Below are 5,992 nucleotides of genomic sequence, written 5' to 3'. Positions count from 1 at the left end.
CGCCGTTGCCGGGGATCGAACCCGGGTCACCCGCGTGACAGGCGGGAATACTCACCACTATACTACAACGACTTTGTTGTTTGATGTTTTCTGTATGTCGTATATAGAGGATATACTTAGCGGGTCTTGCATCCAAGCAGATTTCTGTGGGGCCCACCGTGATGTATGGGTTTTATCCGGTCCGCCAGTTCGTTTTCTATATAATTTTATATTATGAGATCAACAAATTAGGCAGAGGAAAAGGTCAAGTGGATCACACCAAAGGAAGCATCAGTGTAGGGACAACCACCCCCCAAAACCTTCATAGGCGCCACCGTGATTTTTATTTGCCATCCAACCTGTTCATAAGGTCATATGGACCTAGATGAAGGGAAAACACAAATATCATCTTGATCCAAAATTTCTGTGGCTCCCAAGAAGTTTTTTAATGGTGAGCGTTAAATCCCCACTGAGTGGTCCACTTGAGCCTTGGATATGGCTCATTTTTGGTTTTATCCTCTAAATTATCTGGTAAAACAGATGAACGGTGTGGATAAATCCCATATAACACAGGGGGGCCCACAGATCCCTTCCTAGATGGATTATTGTCAATACGGAATAATGAAAATGAAATAATGATAATAGTGATAATTACATCAATATAAAATAATGAGAATAAAATCAATAATGAGCATTCAGCTATCATTCCTTCCCTCCCTGTATACCGTGGTTAGGCGAGCTACCCGTAACAGCCCATAACTGCCATCCTTTGCACAAAACAATACATATACTTCCTTGAAGAACTAGATGAATAAAAAGAATCTACCTTATAGTTTGGATCTGCTGCTCCCAACTCAATCTCTCGATGAAACCCCTCGCTGGGCTGGGACAGGATGCAGTCCGCTTCCAGTAAGCCCACAATCCTGTCATTCCAACCGTTGATATATCGGTAACAGATGTGAATGCCACATGATCCCAAAGAAATCCCAGATTGAGATTGTCCTACCAAGATATCTTGGATGCAGAGTTTGTGGATGATGGGACACATCAGACTGGTTATGAAATCATGGATTGGATTGGGTGGGTCCTCTCCTTGCTAGTAGTGGTAAATGCCGGTCACATTAATTCCTCTTCCTCCACGCAACCAGATCAAACACATTCATGCCAAAGGCCCATCCACAGGACGCGGATTGGCTAGTCCCCCCACCAATAGCTCCTGGGCTGGTGCTCGTAGCTGGCGACTTACCATTGGTGCGTCAAGTAGGTCTCATCACGGCTATCGAGGTAAGTGAAATGACCATTACAAACGGCGTTAGGGCCCATTTCACCCGAGTACCTGCTCGAGATGAGAAAGCATCCGAATTCTCTCCCGCCTCTCCCTCTCTCAAGTCCAACAAAAACCCATTTCTCTCCCGCTCTCTCTCTCTCCCTCTCTCAAATCCAACAGAAACCGCCATGTCTCTGTTGCATCTCATGGCGTGCTAACACCGACGCATGAACCGGACCGCGAAACCAAAGCCTCTCACCATAGGAGCCCTCCATTGTCCGAGAGATACCCAAACACTCCACATCAGGTCTGTTTGATTCTCTCTCTCTCTCTCTCTCTCTCTCTCTCTCTCAATCTTATTTGCAACAGCATGGGGATTTGGAGATTTATCATTTTCGAATGTGGATTTGGTCATTTTTCAGCTTTGTATTTCGATTTTTAGGATTTGGAGATTTTTCAACTTCGGAGGTAGATTTTAGAATTTAGGGATTTTCCAACCTGAATGTGGAAATTAATTTGGGGAATTTAGCATCTTCTTTGGGATGCCTAATCTAGACTTAGTAAGGAGCAAGGAGTCTGCAAGCACTAGGGATGCATGGTTCGACTTCACATTCATATTCGACGAATAATGGAGGGCTCTGCCGAACATAGATTACAATCTGTTTAGAGTCCAAATTCGTTGTTAGACTTGAATATGTTTGAAAAGTAGCCCACCCTTTTGGTGACGAAAAGCCAACTTTTCAAAGTTTTCTTATTGGTGCAGTTCCATGAGCAGAAGATCTACTGAGAATGTCTTGAAAGTTGAAAAGCTATGGTAACTTTATTTGCAATGTTTCCAGTTTATGATGTAGCAAGACGAGACACATTTACAAATCTTGCGGATATAAGGGCTAAGGAAATCGATCTCTACTCAACTAATCAAGATTGCATCAAGATGCTTGTTGGAAACAAAGTTGATAAGGTAATTCCTACAAAGGTTTACAACAACTATACCTCCATTCTCAGAGGACTTTTCAATACAGGGTGGCCTCAGAACTTCTATGCTGTAAATGTGGTTTAAGTGCACTTCCAATCACGGCCTTATTCTTTTGAATTATATATCGTAAGATTTCCACAGTTTAAATACAAGATATGCATCTTGATGTTTAATTTTGCAGGAAAGTGGAAGGGTTGCCATGAAGAAAGAGGGAATTGATTTTGCTCGGGAGTATGGATGTCTTTTCCTTGAATGTAGTGCAAAAACTTGAATTAATGTACAGCAGTGTTTTGAAGAGCTTGTTTTAAAGGTGCACACTCTGTCAACATTTATTTTTATTTTATTTCAGGATGATCATGTGGACATGGAAAAAAGTTGTCCTTGGCATTTGTGATGGAAGAGTGGTCTGACGGATCGATTTCCGTCAGAAAAACCGCATAAAACAGATAGCCCACTTGTTTCAACTCATAGTAGAAACCGAGTAGAAATGAGTGGAGTCTGTTATTTCAGGCTGTTCAGCAGGAAATAGAGAGCCTAGTACTTGGCTTGTCATTACTGCAGCATATATATTAGTTTTTATTTATTCAATCAATCAATCATGTTCTTCTTTCTTGCAGCGAATTTTGGGTTAGACTGATTTTTAAGATCTAGGTGAAAATATGGTGACACATCTAATGGATGAGTGGACTGGATGAAAATTCTCCACCATGCAGCTATATGCTTAACTATGTTTGTTAGTTCCTTACTTAAATTCTCGGATGTACGTGTGGAAGCTGCTTTAATGCTGGATTCTTTTTTTTTTCTTGTTTGATATACATGATGGAAATATATTGGTAGGATCATCCAATCAGTCCTACCAAAAAAAAAAAAAGTGTGATTTTGCACTGTGGGAATGAAAAGTTGGTAGTCCACTTCAGTTGATTTGTATGTCCAGAGGTTTCTAAAAGCTAGCATGGCATAGGCAGCTTCCCTACCCCTCTTGCATAAAAGATCCATCATCATAGTATGTAGAATGTACATGCCTGCTTGCATAATGCTACCACTAGTATGATTTTCTTGAGCTGTAAACTCCAGGATGCAGGAAATTGTCTACTCCAAAGGGAGAATTTTCATCTTCGCTCCCTGTCCAAGGCTCCTGTTGGCAAAAAGAAATTTGATTTGTTTTGTATACTTCCTTATCCAATCATTTTCATGATGGATTTCATTTTTTAAATTCCAGCACTTTTTGGAAGTATCTTTTCATGCAGTGTGATTTTATTTTATTTTTCCTTCTTGTTTGATAGATGATGAAATTAGGGGGCACATTCAATTGGTTTTTTGCAGGAATTGCAATTAGATTCTTCTCAGCATGTTCGCGCTGCTTCCTCCTAGGCTATTCTGAATCAACCAACAATCAGAGTTGTAGCTATAATAGCTGAAGGTTGTAAAGAAGCCTCCACCTACTCTAATGGAGAACACATAATCAAAAGTGAAAAATAAGCAAGAGGAGCCCAAAGCCAGTGAGATGAAAGCGGCTGGGGTTGGACTAAAAGTTAGTTGAAAATTTGGTCAAAATGCAATTCTATAGGCCAATCTTTCTACACAAGAGAGCAGTAATGGTATGGCCTTTCTGATGATTTTATAGGCTAGAACATTGGTTTGCTATGTTCCGCTGTGGATGGACTCTGACATGCTCCAAAAATCTACTCAGCTGGATAATCTTAAAGTTTTCATTCAGGAGAATCTTGACCAGAACGTTTCACATGTAAACTCCTAGAAGCCAAATCCTGTTTTTTAGTATCTAAAACTTCCCTGCCATTATTTCAAATCACAGGTGATGGACCACAATTTGTGGGCTCAATGTTTGTAATCTAGATGTAAAATACCTCTGTTATGAGTGGTCTAGATGTTGCACAAGTTGATATTGGTTTGTGTACTGCAAATTGCCTCTTCAATCTCTCCTCATGCCAGTCAACCTAGCATTTCTCATCGATATTTTCAGAAATTGACCTTTTTTTTGGAGGTTTTTTTTTTTTTTTTTTTTTTTTTTACAATTTAAGGAATTGCAGTGAGTTGTGAAAAACCATGGTGGATCTGTTCTTATTTGATGCTTGTTCTGGTCTTTTGGACATGCATGTATTGAATTTTTGTAACAAAAACATGATCTTTGCACTAACAATAACATGCTTTATAACTTGACTCTGGAACAAACTCTTTGGGAACAAAATTATTGGAACTTAGTGTTCTATGTTTTGGGAACAAAAACTATTTGGCTCAACATTATAAATCCTACTCGGCCAGAAAAATCGAAACAAGGGAGCTTTACAAATCATTTTCCACCAGAAAGATTCGAAAAGAGAATCTCACTTCAGTGGTGAGATGACATGGCAAGATTTGATTGATAGGGTCGCATGCTTATAGATACCCAACAGTGTAAGGTCCACCGATCAAATCTTTCCACATCATCTCACCACCCAATTTAGGTATTACCTCAGAAAATATCTAATCCGTGACTACATGTATGAGATCATAGATGATGAAATTAGTTGAATGCCACACAACATGGATACCATTTGATATTGAATTTGGACCGTCAATAAATTTTTCATTACTGCTCATTTATTTTGTCCTTGTGTGGCCCAACATGTCTTTTTTGAAAATTTGTTTGTGGGAACGCTGTTTGGAGCATTAATTCAATTTTGAGTTTGTTGTTTATTTCATGCAGGAACCTGCATCAGAGATACAGGACAAGATTTTATTTATGTTTAATAATATTTCAGCTTCAAAGATGGATGTGAAAGCAAAAGAATTTACTGATGTCCTGAAAGAGCAGTACTATCCATGGTTTGCTCAGTATATGGTGATGAAAAGGTGAGAAAAATCTTATTAATAACCTTTTAGTTTCATCAGCTGATTTTTACTTTACTGGGACATTATATTTGACAGAGCAAGCATTGAGCCAAATTTTCATGAGTTGTACTAGAAGTTCTTGGAGAAAGTTAATTCAAGAATGCTGAATAAGGAGATTGTCAAAGCTACTTATGAGAATTGCAAGGTGCCTTAGCAAAACTTTTTTGTTACCCCTGGTTGTCATTGTCACCATACACCTTTTCCAATCTCCCATAGACATGGACGAATGAGGTCCAGCCAGAGCTTCTACAAGGGATCTTCAAGTACTTGGAATGCACTTTTGTCGTCAGGAACGTCGAACAACAATTCAAATACACTGAGCTGCTTTCGACTCCTTTAAAAAACCAACCATCCACTCTTTTTTTCAACTTCCACAAGAAGAAGAGTGGCTGTAAGCACGCCAATGACTACTAAATATTTTTGAGGAAGACAGTTGCACAATAACTGAATAAAAATTTCTGCAACCAGCCATAAGGAGGTGGTGGTAGTGGTAGTGGTGGTGGTGTTGGGCCAATTCAACCCCTTCTTGTAAAAGTTGATCATATCAGATAAATGTGACAACACATTGCTCAATGTAATATTTTAGTAACATAGCCGATCATGCTTCTGGTTGTTTCAGTTCTCGTGTTTAAGCAGCCGCCTTGGCTTTAGACTTCTTTCCTTTCATCTCTGGCGCTGGGCTGTTCTGGAAGGGAAGGAAGGCAGTACCCATGAAGGGTTGTAAAGGTGCAGGAATCTCAATGCCATCTTCCTTTTGGTAATTTTCAAGAATACAGCAAATGGTCCTTTCTGTTGCTGTGAGGGTAGAGTTCAACAAATGACTACCAGTTTTTTCTTTCTTTTGTGGAATATTGTGGAGTCCACCTGCTTTCATGAATTAC

At 39.5% G+C, this 5,992-nt stretch overlaps 1 long non-coding RNA gene and 1 other non-coding gene across 2 annotated transcripts; one reads left to right on the top strand and one right to left on the bottom strand.

Annotated features, from left to right (window-relative positions):
* Positions 1-72, bottom strand: TRNAD-GUC (transfer RNA aspartic acid (anticodon GUC)). The gene has a single exon. It is a non-coding gene; the product is annotated as a tRNA-Asp (tRNA).
* Positions 73-1,526: 1,454 nt separating this feature from the next.
* LOC131256628 (uncharacterized) lies at positions 1,527-5,652 on the top strand. The gene is made up of 5 exons (XR_009176894.1): positions 1,527-1,553; positions 2,086-2,207; positions 2,404-2,532; positions 4,927-5,072; positions 5,148-5,652. It is a non-coding gene; the product is annotated as an uncharacterized LOC131256628 (long non-coding RNA).
* Positions 5,653-5,992: the final 340 nt, after the last annotated feature.

The sequence above is a fragment of the Magnolia sinica genome, chromosome 9 (genome assembly GCF_029962835.1).
Source record: "Magnolia sinica isolate HGM2019 chromosome 9, MsV1, whole genome shotgun sequence".
Taxonomy (NCBI): domain Eukaryota; kingdom Viridiplantae; phylum Streptophyta; class Magnoliopsida; order Magnoliales; family Magnoliaceae; genus Magnolia; species Magnolia sinica.
This window is presented reverse-complemented; position numbering and strand designations above follow the sequence as displayed.